Source organism: Coccinella septempunctata, chromosome 2, assembly GCF_907165205.1.
Source record: "Coccinella septempunctata chromosome 2, icCocSept1.1, whole genome shotgun sequence".
NCBI lineage: Eukaryota > Metazoa > Arthropoda > Insecta > Coleoptera > Coccinellidae > Coccinella > Coccinella septempunctata.
The window spans coordinates 36,954,353-36,966,758 of record NC_058190.1 but is presented as its reverse complement, the minus strand read 5'-3'; the positions used below and the strand labels follow the sequence as shown (position 1 = coordinate 36,966,758).

At 37.7% G+C, this 12,406-nt stretch overlaps 2 protein-coding genes across 4 annotated transcripts in view; one reads left to right on the top strand and one right to left on the bottom strand.

The window, feature by feature from the left end:
* The window catches only part of LOC123307607 (ATP-dependent RNA helicase DHX30-like), a 55,692-nt gene that overhangs the window by 13,602 nt on the left and 29,684 nt on the right, over positions 1-12,406 (bottom strand). The window lies entirely within an intron of this gene.
* The window catches only part of LOC123307608 (photoreceptor-specific nuclear receptor-like), a 55,183-nt gene that overhangs the window by 18,508 nt on the left and 24,269 nt on the right, over positions 1-12,406 (top strand). The window lies entirely within an intron of this gene.

Genomic DNA, 12,406 nt, shown 5'->3' with positions numbered 1-12,406 from the left:
TTGTCGCCACTTTAGATTACTAAACTCTCATGTTGGAACATGAGCTAAGGGGGTCTAAAGCCATGATTGAACAATATAAATAAAGAAGAATTCCATGACTTGTATACATATTTTAACAGAAGATTCCTGATGTCACAAAAATTGCTTCCCTTCACCATTTTTCCCAATTCGGCTAGGTTAAAAAGATACAGGATGTTAAAATCCATGAAAAATTTAATTTTCAGTTATATCTCACAATTTGAATAGAATGATTTTCAGAATATACTTTTTCATTGATGTGATGAATCTTCGCCGAACATAAAATTCTACTCTCATCTTCCAGTTTCTTCATCATTACTATTAGATACCATAAAAATACCAGAAACTCAAAAAACACAATTCTTGAAAGTAATTTGAAACCCCAATTTTGAATATTCAACAGGTTTGGAAAATAAAAATATTCATCATAATTTCACCTTTAATGAGTTTTCGAGGAATTTTATATTCGAAAATAAAACATATCTGTGAAATTCGAAAAATTTGGCACTTTGCCTGATTTGAATGCAACTGTTGGAAAAATCACACAGTTAATCTTAACATGACACCTCACAGATGTATAATTTCACAGATTTAGCTTGTTCCTCTGAAACGAATTTTGTTGTCATTATAGTGTTCTGTGTTTTTGAAGTTGTAAGGGTAGAAAAACGTTCATAAGTTTAGAAGAAATACAATTTACATTTATATGAAATTTAAAGATTAAATGGGGTATGCTTGAATCTGGTAACTCTTGCACGAAAAGAAATAAACATCGATAAAAATAAATGATTGCATACAGGAGATGAATAACAGAGATGATTTCGTTATTCTTATCGAAAATTAAATACGAAATATATTCAATATTTATCGCCAACGAAATTGCGATAACTCATTCATTGTATTATAAATACTGTAACCAGTCCGGCCCTTGCGGTCGGACCTTTCGAGAAACAGAGCGGTCGAGAAATTCCAGAATAACCGCGAATCTACCTGAATGTTTCCGGCGCCTATATAAGCCCACCGGAGGAGCAGGTAGAAAGTACAAGTAAAAAGTACAAGTACAAGTACAGTTATAGTTCGCAGTGCAAGCGACTAGTGGAAATAAATACGAGTGGAAATAAATAGTTGTGTCATAGTTAGTTTGTGTGTTATAAGTGTATTAAGTGTAAATAAATAATTTTAATAAGTTGGACGTTTTAATCAAGCGAAGAAAACGTTACATTGGTGTCAAGTGTGCGGTTCAACATCGCTCGAATTAAATAAATAATTTTGGATATTTGAAGTTCATGCCAGTGACCACAAGACTGCAGAACGCGATGGAGATTCAAGCGGTAATGGACTTTTTGCGAAAATTGAATGAGAAAATGGACGAGAACTCTTGTAAGTTGAATGAGAAAATGGACGAGAACTCTTGTAAGTTGAATGAGAAAATGGACGAGATTAAGAAAAATTGTAATGATGTGGTGAGTCAACTTAGAGACAAATTGGACGAGAAACTGGAAATCATAAATGGAAAATTCGATAAAGTGGACGAGAGATTCGATATAGTGAGTGGAAAATTTGACGAAGTGGATGAAAAGTTTGACAAGGTTAACGGCAAGTTTGAAGAAATGGCAGGAATAATTGAACATCATTCCAAGTTGATAGATTCCTTGAAAAGAATGTCAAACAGAACAGATATTCTGGCCTCAACACCCTACAGCACAGCGAAAGCGGAAAATGACGGCGAAGGTAGTAGAATGAAGATCAAGCCTCCAACTTTTGATGGAAAAATACCCTGGTCGACATATCAAAAACAGTTTGAAGCTGCTGCCCTGGTAAACAATTGGAACGACAACGAAAAAGCCACGGCATTAATTATAGCTCTACGAGGAGAGGCACTCAACATTCTCCAGACGATCCCGGAGAGTCAACAAGCCTGTTACGAAGTTCTTACATCGAAACTTCAGATGAGATATGGTGATGCTCATCTACAACAAGTATACCATGCACAAATAAAGAACCGAGTGCAGAAAACAGGGGAAAATCTCCAAGAGTTTGAAGCTGATGTGGCGAGATTAGTCAGGCTGGCTTATCCATCTGCTCCAGATAGCTTCCTGGAACAGCTATCAATCCAGACATTCGTGGATGGGATAAGGGATAGTGAAATACAACAAGCCCTAAGACTAGCACGCCCTAGAACCATTGATGATGCCTTAGCCCAGGCTTTGGAAATCGAAGCAGCGAAGCAAGCGTCGCATAGGGGTCACCTTCGTGTAAGACAAGAGCAAGAAACAGATCGATCTGTTGAGGAGATTGTCAGAGAAAAAGTCCGCAGAATATTGCTTGCTAGGAAAAAGGATGCTGTGTGCTGGAACCGCAACAAAAGGAGCCATTTCAAGCAAAATCGTCCAGAATTTGAAAGGTCTACAGCTGGGAAAATAAAAGGAGTCGCTGTGGTAGACAATGGCTCGACCAAAATCATCGAGTGTCCCCAGAATTCCAGCCATTGTTCGCGCCTGGAAGAAAAGATCGATTTAAGGCGGACCACCGTAATCGAAGACGACTGGCTACCTGAAGAAATTCAAAGAGCACAAGAGGAAGATAACGACTTGAAAGTAATCCTGAGTTGGAAGAAGAACGGTAGACGACCTACTTGGGAAGAAGTATCCAGACTGAGCCAGAATGTAAAGTCGTATTGGGCACAATGGGAAACATTGAAGATTGATGGAGGTCTTCTGAAACGTTGTTGGGAAAATGAAGATGGAACTGAGCAGAGACTTCAGTTGATTGTGCCAAAGAGTCGTGTGACAGACATTCTGACCAGACTACATAATGGAACTTCAGGTGGACATTTCGGGATAACCAAGACGTTGGAAAAAGTCAGGCAGCGATTTTATTGGCTAAATTGTAAGAGGGACGTTAAAGATTGGTGTAGAAGATGCAAGGTTTGTGCTGCTGCTAACGGACCTTATGGTAAAGGAAAAGCACCAATGAGGCAATATAACGTCGGATCCCCCATGGAACGAGTAGCTATCGACATCGCTGGCCCCTTTCCCGAAACAGACCATGGAAACAAGTACATTTTGGTAGCGATGGACTATTTCACGAAATGGGTGGAAGCCTACGGTATTCCTAATCAAGAGGCAAGTACGGTAGCTGATAAATTGGTCAGAGAATTCTTCTGCAGATTTGGAATACCTCTGGAGCTGCATTGTGATCAAGGCCGAAATTTTGAGTCGAAGTTATTCCAAGAAGTATGCAACAAATTGGGGATTCATAAAACAAGGACTACACCTCTTCATCCACAATCAGACGGCATGGTCGAACGAATGAATCGGACCATGGGAAAACATCTAGCCAAAGTAGTTTCTGATCACCAGCGGGATTGGGATGAATATTTACATCTATTCACCATGGCATATAGATCTTCGGTTCAAGAATCTACCAAGGAAACTCCATCCAGTATAATGTTCGGCCGAGAAATAAGGCTGCCTTGCGACTTAGAGTTTGGATGTAAGCCTGGAAAAGACGTAGCTGGGGAGGACTACGTTAGTAGATTAAGGAACAAGCTGGATTACATTCATGGCAAGGTGCGCAATCAAATGCAGCAAGCAAGTGACCGAATGAAAATGCGCTACGACATCAAGGCTATTGAAGGTGGATTCACCACTGGGGATCTGGTGTGGCTACATAATCCACAAAGGAAGAAAGGTTTTTCACCAAAGCTGCAGAGACAGTGGGAGGGACCGTATGAAATAATCAAGAGGATAAATGATGTAGTTTACCGGATAAGGAAGCTCCCCAGAGGAAAACCAAAGGTTGTCCATTTCAACCGATTAGCCCCGTACGCGCAGGACGAAGAAGAAGTACGTCTTGTGGAAGCCCCGATGCAAGGTAGCAGTAATTACCAGAAGTTTATGGATTGTTATGGTGAGACACGCGTTGCACGGTTCGGCGTTACACAGGAAGTACATCAAGATCTCTTTACCGTGTCTAAGGAATACTCTCTCGCTCATTGCGTAGCGGAGGACCTTCGTATGAGCAAAGGAATAGCAAGAGTATTCAGAAATAAATTTGGACGTCAGGAAGAACTATTGCGACAGCAGCCAAGAATCGGAAAAGTTTTGAAATTGAAGGCTGAAGGTCGGTTCCATTTATCACCTAGTCACGAAGCAACATTCCTATCAGAAGCCAACCTATCAGAATCTATGGACGGCACTGCATAGCTTGAAAGAAGACCTTCAACGCTTTGGGGTTAGGAAATTAGCTGTTCCCAAGCTCGGTTGTGGATTGGATCAGCTAAATTGGCGAGTTGTGCGAAGCATGCTGGAGGTGGTATTTCAGGGGACTGGTATAAGGATCCTGGTGTGCAGTTTCAACCCAAAGCAGGCCAGGGAGCCTGGAAAAACTGTGGAGTGCTACTTCCATCAGAATGGCTACTGTAGGAATGGTGATGAGTGCAAGTTTCGCCACGGTCCTCGGAGGAATTCACTAAATATGTTCTGGGACAGAACAGGCTTAAGGAGGGGACAGTGTAACCAGTCCGGCCCTTGCGGTCGGACCTTTCGAGAAACAGAGCGGTCGAGAAATTCCAGAATAACCGCGAATCTACCTGAATGTTTCCGGCGCCTATATAAGCCCAGCGGAGGAGCAGGTAGAAAGTACAAGTAAAAAGTACAAGTACAAGTACAGTTATAGTTCGCAGTGCAAGCGACTAGTGGAAATAAATACGAGTGGAAATAAATAGTTGTGTCATAGTTAGTTTGTGTGTTATAAGTGTATTAAGTGTAAATAAATAATTTTAATAAGTTGGACGTTTTAATCAAGCGAAGAAAACGTTACAATACTATTTCATTGACCAAATGGAATGGAAAAGGTGAGTTTATGCCTTTTATGCTTGTTTTTCTAATATTTTTGCTTATTTCCAAGGTTAAAATGGTTTATTCAATGCTTGGAATAATAGTGTGAGGTTCCCAGGTCATTATGAAAACTCAAAATGGCTATCTATATCTTTTCATATAGGCCAAATCGGAAGAAAATTGAGAAAAAAAAAGTGTTTCTTTTGAGCTCGATAATCTACTGTTAAAATATATGTACAGAGAAGGAAATGTTCAGAACACAATTTTAAATGAAAAACCAAAACCCCAAAAAGAACAAAAAATCTACAGAAATATAAGAAAAGTATAGGTACCGGTAGATTTGGGTGACTTGGAACAATTACTTGCAAATTTCATTGTTTCTTACCATTTATGAGTAACGGAACAAACTTATAAGATTGTGTAGCGTCTTTTCGGTTAGTTTAACAATTAATTCCTGTTGAGTTTGCCGTGCCCAGAGCGTTTGAATTGACATGAAAAATTAACGAATTCAGGAGAGTAAAAGCGCGTTTTTTTATGGCCTTTATACTTTCTAGCGTCCTGTACAAATGTTTCACTTTGTGCAGGTGTATTTTTTTTCTGGATACGTGGGATATTGGCATATTACATAGGTCATGAAACAAGGTTGTTTACAAATCAAACGACAACACGGATCTCATTCATTTTTTTTATTGTTTCATAGGGTGACTTGGGACAATGCCGAATAGATACAAGCGGCGCATTGGAAGCAGGAAATATGCCGATTTTTCGCAGGATATTATTATTTACGATATTTCCACGAAGAAATTACCAAAGAATGAAAGAAATCAAAGTTTCCTTGTTTTGTTTAGTTTCTTTACATTTGAGTTGCAATATATTTACTTTCGCTGTAATAGGGGTTTATCATTGAATTTCTTTACTGAATTTCAACTATGTAGGTAATCATAATTTTTCAAAACTATACACCGTCCCAAGTCACCTATTTCATTTGAGAGTTGAGAAATCAATGGATTTCAACTTGTGTCCCAAGCCTCCCAACTCGGTGGGTGACTTGGGACAAGTATATTTTATTTTTTTAAAATTTATATCCGAATTCTGAAGCATGGCATATATCCTAAACAACGGTCGTTCAGCATATTTGAACCTCTTTTTCACATGAAAATAGGTCATCGTTTTTGAAATATGACAAGTTGAATTTCAAAATCGTCCCAAATCTACGTATTGAATAGATTTCTGCGAAAGAAATAAGCCGATGATCTGCCAATTCTTGCAATACATACGTTGGAACAACCAGGTCATCAGAAAAGACAATCTCTGGAGGATAATGCGGGTGTATAGTGACAAGTTTTCATTTGAGCTTTGATGAATATTTTTTGATGACTTTATAATACAAAGCCTTTCAACATCTCTCTGTTCAGCTCATAAGGCACTCCATTGATTCCCATAGATTTCAGTTTTATAGAAACTGGTTGTTGAGTCAGCCTACATGATTCTGCAAGCGTCCTTTGCGTTTGACGTTTGACTTGGATCTTCAACGAGTAATGCCTCCAATTCCTTGTCTTCGACTTTTCTTGAGAGAGGCTTATCTCTTTTTGAAACGTAGAAAGCCTTCCCCACATGATTTCTTCTTTTTTTCCAATTAAAGCAGAAAACTAAAACCTTCCTCAAATTTTGCTCAGTTAACACATAATCTAACATATTCAACACCGTAGAAAACAAGGTTAAAGCGATATGAAATAATATTATGCACTTATGTCTACCCTGAGACCAAAATCAGCTGCCAATATGGGACAGTCAAAGCCGAACTAATCTGTATCTGTACTCCCAACAAAATCCCACTAGTTGTGACTCCTGAAAATAATGGATAATTTTTCCATTAACATGCAGAAATCAAAGCTCTACTTTCGATGAATTTTCCATCAAACGGCAATCAATCATTGATCCTCATTCATCAAAGCGGGATTAGCGCAAAGTGAAATCTTTATAGTCTGATTCCCCCGTACAATATGCCACCACTGGGTGTCGGGAGACCCTAAATAGCGGGGTGACAGAGCCAGTCAAACCTGACCACCTGAGCCCCAAAACAATCCCCAGGGTGGATTTCTGACAAAGTCTATACCGTACCGTGCCCGGATGGCCGTATGATACTTGCTGCACATTCTCGAGGGATGAATCGAGTAGATAAAAACTGTCGTTTGACCTAGAAATCACGGCTTTTTTTCAATGACTTTATACGGGGTGTTTAAACCATAGAGATATAAAGTTCTGCTCAAAATTATCGCAGCCATAATTTTATGAAAGTTCAAGATATCGTTCATGATTATGAATTTACAAAGTGAGTATGAAAAGTAACGTACAAAACAAAACTCATATCTTCGGTTACCTTGTAACCTACTGTTCTGTAGTAAAATGCTGGAACAGGTCAATTTTTATGACAATCTCATATACTTTGAGAGTGATTGATTTTTGTGGTGTTTCGTGGAGTAAGTAATGATTGATGAAAAATTAAAGAAGGTATCAGTTAAATGTTTATTCATTTTTGTTATTTTAATTTTGGGCTACCAGAATGATTCAAGCTTTGGCGGAATCGACTTTTATAGGGTGGTCCGAAAGTGGTCAAACATGATACCACCCTACTTTTACGAAAGAGAGAATTTTGTGATGATGATCTGAAACTATATGAACTTTCATTTCATTTTGCGCTAATTATGGTCGATTTCCCCAAAGTTTGAATTATCTCCTATTACTAGGACAAAATTTCTATGAGTTATCGACCGTTCGAACAGTCTTGACTCACCCTGTATAATTTAATTAATTAAACATTCTTATAGTATTATAATGACATAAGGAAATCAGCTTGGTAGGCAACTTGTAGGCTGATTAACCTTAAACGTGAACCAATAAAATATTAATGGAAACAACAATTCCGAAGGAATTGTCGCTTTGAGATATTCTCAAAGCGACGTCCCAAGATCGCATAAGACCACCATCCTCCGATCGAGAGATTCAGTGCTATACTGTACTGACGACTCTGACGAGGGAAAATGATCCCGAAACCGGTCTACAGTTGTACTTGAATTTTTCGACTTCTCTGGGACTTCCTATGATAGTTCATGACTAACTCACATTATTGGAACGACAATTCCTCCGGAATTGTTGTTTCCATTAATATTTCATTCTTCCGATGCGTCCGGTTAGGCGTTTGGAGTACTGTATATCTTTTTATACAGTATTCCTTCTTTTTGGGTGAACCAATAAGACTATTCAACGTTTTATGAATTTTATGATTCTACTGATGTTTACCTGAAGGGAAATCTACCAAAAAGGTAAATCTACCCAAAAGGCGTCTGTAATTTTCGAACATCTCACTTCTTTGGGTTATCACCACATTATCTAAATCCATTAGATATAGAAAGGATGCGAAATTCAGTTCAGAGCCTGTTGGAAGGGTGATGACGTATTGGGTGGATAGGTAAAGGCCTATTTTATGATAGCTACGCCAATGCCCGCTTTGACGGCTGCAAAGGGGACTGTAGGAGGAGCTGTAGGCTACAAAAAAATTAGAGTAGCTTTGAGTGAAGTAGAGTAAGGTAGTGCAGAGTTGTAGAGTACATGGTGGAAGCAGTGTTTTCTTCCACCATGTGTGGAATAGAGTAAAGTACTGTGGATTTGGGTGACTTGAGACGATTGTTAAATTCAACTTGTCATATTTTAAAAACAGTGACCTATTTTCATCTGAAAAAGAGGTTCAAATATGCTCAATGAATCAGACTATTGATTAGGATACATATACAATGCTTCAAAACACGCCGATTTGGAAGGCTTGGGACAAAGTTGAAATCTATTCATTTCTGAACTCTCAAATGAAATAGGTGACTTGGGACGGTGTATTGTTTTGAAAAATTATAATTCGTGATTATATAGCTGAAATTCGGTAAGGAAATCAAATGATAAACCCCTATTTCAGCCAAAGTAAATATATCGAAACTCAAATGTAAAAAACTAAACGAAAAAGGGAACTATGATTTCTTATGTGATCTTTGTGAAAATAATAATCCTGAGAAAAATCGACATATTTCCTGCTGCTAATGAACCGCTTGTATAAATTCGGCATTGTCCCAAATCACCCTATGAAACAACAAAATAAATATATGAGTTCCGTGTTGCCGTTTGATTTGTTAACAACCTTGTTTCATGACATATCTAATATCCCACGAAAAAAATACACACGCAACTAGTGAAACGCATGTACAGCAAATAGTGAAACGCATGTATAGAGCACTAGAAAGTATAAGGGCCATAAAATACGAGCTCTCCTGAATTCGTTAAACTCAACAGGAATTAATTGTTAGGCTAACCGAAGAGGCGCTACACAATTTATAAGTTTGTTCTTTCACTCATGAATGATAAGAAACAAAGAAACCTGCAAGACGTGTAATTGTCCCAAGTCACCCGAATCTACCGGTAGTGTCGAGTAGAGTAGAGTAGAGTAGAGTAGAGTAGAGTAGAGTAGAGTAGAGTAGAGTAGAGTAGAGTAGAGTAGAGTAGAGTAAAGTAAAGTAAAGTAAAGTAAAGTAAAGTAGAGTATAGTAGAGTACAGTAGAGTAGAGTAGAGTAAAGTAAAGTAAAGAAAATAAAATTAAATAAAATGTAGTAAAGTAAAGAAAATTAAATAAAATAAAGTAAAGTGAAGGAATGAACGAAGAGAAAAGTTCTTCTGTCCCACAATCTTTACTAGTTGTTAATGAGGACCATAGTTTCGAAACTTTTCAAAGCAGTCATTTTCATGTCACAAAAAGATACAAGCTACAATGTTAAAATACTAACAAATTTCTGTCATATAAAGACCTATCTTCTTGAAAGTTACGTGAAGTGAAGTTGAGTGAAGTAAATTAAAGTGACGTGAAGTGAAGTTGAAGTGAGAAGTGAAATGAAAAGTGAAGCAGAATTAAGTAAATAAAGGGTACAGTGAGATAATGTATATTATAGTAGAGTATATTGTAGTAGAGTAGAATGTTTAGTATAGTAGATAAGAGTGGAGTAAAGTATATAGAGTAGAGGAAATAAGTAGAGCAGACTAACTTAGTGAAATGAAATAAAATGAAATAAGTAAAGTTGAGCAGAGAAAAATCGCCTTGTGAAGCAGGCGGGCACAGCTAGTCTGAAATGAAAACTAAATTCTTCGAACATTCCTCTGCAAAGAAAATATACCGAAGATATGAATTTTGTATAACATATTTTTCTTCTATGTGGTGTTTCAGGATTATTTATTCATTCATGGACACTCTGTATAATGAATAGGTACCGCCTGAACATTCAGATGAGGTAGACTGTCTACCTACTACCTTCTTATGTATAAATACCGCTAGATCTCCAACCGGACATTCCATATGGCAGATTTTACCAATGAAAATCCCATCCAACGATATATCACGAGCAGAATCACGGAAAACCGTAGTAATCAAATCGCAAACATGGTCGATACCGGCGTCAGTCTGGCGCATTTAATCGCCAACCGGTAATCGGTTTAGCTTTCGGATACTGAATGACAGAGCACTCCCGGAGCAGGCAGATCGAACGTTATCCTCTTCTGCCGCCGCAATCAATTTACCGGAGCCCTAAACCAGGGCCTTAATCCCGTTACAGGGTACTCCGGTCATTCGAAATCGATATATGGGGAGAAATCAGCAATGTACCAATCAGCGCCACGAAGTCCAACAATGGATCCTCTGCCTTTTCCCCTTTATTGATAACGATCAAAATAATTGGTATGGATTCTATAGGTATTATTAGTCGGTGCAATACTCATTTAACCTCCTAAACTATGACTATACACCTATTATACAGGGTGCTCTATAGTGGAAAGTACAGGTTATCCCAAATTGCTTGATTTTGGTTGTTTCTGGTTCTTCAAGACTAGAAAAACATTGAAAGGAGTCCTGGGCTCGATTTTCGTGAAAAATCAGTTAGTCCAAATCGTTTCACGATATCTTCATTTTGCTCGAAGATACATATAAAAAAATTTCGATATTTTCTCGATTTCGAAAATGTGCCATAAATCCTTTATTTTCGAAAATGTCTTAAAACGATGAAAAATTTCTAAACTTCTTCACTGGGAATACCTTCTTCACTATATCCATTTTCGTATAATCTCTTGTACAAACGGTACAAAAGAAAACTTCGTTATTTTAAATGCAAAAGCATTTTCCAAAAAAATTTTTTGCTGACATACAGGGCGAGTCTTCGACTTGTACAAATATTTCAACAGTAGATTCTTGAGGTCAAAAGAAACACTTTTTTCGTATACTATTTTCTCCGATTAGGCCCTGACAAAAAGAGAGCCATTAAGTTTCCAGAATGAGCTATGCCACCTCTGTAAAATCAAAATTACCTTCAGAATAATTAGCTAAATCTGTGACACTACACAGTGGATCTTTTAAACAGAGTTGTATTCAGCCAAAGTATATCCGATTTTTCAAATTTCACAGATACTTTTTAATTTTTAAACATCAAATTACTCGAAAACGTGTATTATACAAGAAAATATGAAGAATACTTTAATTTGACAAAACGTTCAAATATTCGTTAGATAGCGTCCAACTTACTATCAAGGGGTTACTATTGGGGTCTTTGAATTTTTGGTATTTTTATGGTACGTAATGGTCCTATAAGAGAACTGGAAGACGTGGATCATATCTGGTGTTCGAAAAAGATTCACTAAATAAATGAAATTATATTCCGAAATTGATTTCATTCGATTCAACCGTGTATGTGAGATAGAACTAAAAATAACATTTTTCAATGGTTTTTCAACAGCCTGCATCTTTTAAACCGAGCCGATTCGGAAAAATGGTAAAGCAAAAAAGTGTCTCTTTTGGCCTCAACAATCTACTGTTGAAATATTTGTACGAGTCAAAGACCCAACCTGTATAGTATGTCGATATATCACTTACATCTTCAAGGCCAAATCAGCATAAAAGTTAAATAATCACCAATGTCGATTGCTGTTCAAACGTTATTCTCTGTAATATGTGTCCCTTATGTTGCAGGTTAAACGAAACCTTCGTTTATTGGTCCATCCCCCCCACTTTGCATTGGTTTTACATTCATCTCACTGATGGCTCGCAGCCAGGCGCTTTTTGATACGGGCATCCAGTTTCCAGTCATCAATAGGATGAATGTAGAAGCAATGTAAACCAAGGTTTAAAAGCCCAGAAACTTCTAACATTTACATAGTATTCGGCCGTGAAACGAAACAGATAAGATTGAAACTCATTTCGAAAAAATGCTCAGACACGTCGATTTTTTTTCAACCCTTAATATTGCAACCCCAACGCCTAAATTTCGAACAAGAAGAATAGGGTAAGTGATGCTTCATTCGAAAGGGCTTTCTATTCTGAGTTCAGCATATTTCCTTTTATGTCATTTGATCCATTTTTTCTCGAAATATTCACATTTGAATTTTCAACAACATTGGTTTTTCCTTCAAGCATGTTGCGTAAATCAATCGAATTTTACTCTTTTCTTCCGTAATTTTGATGATGAATCTGCTG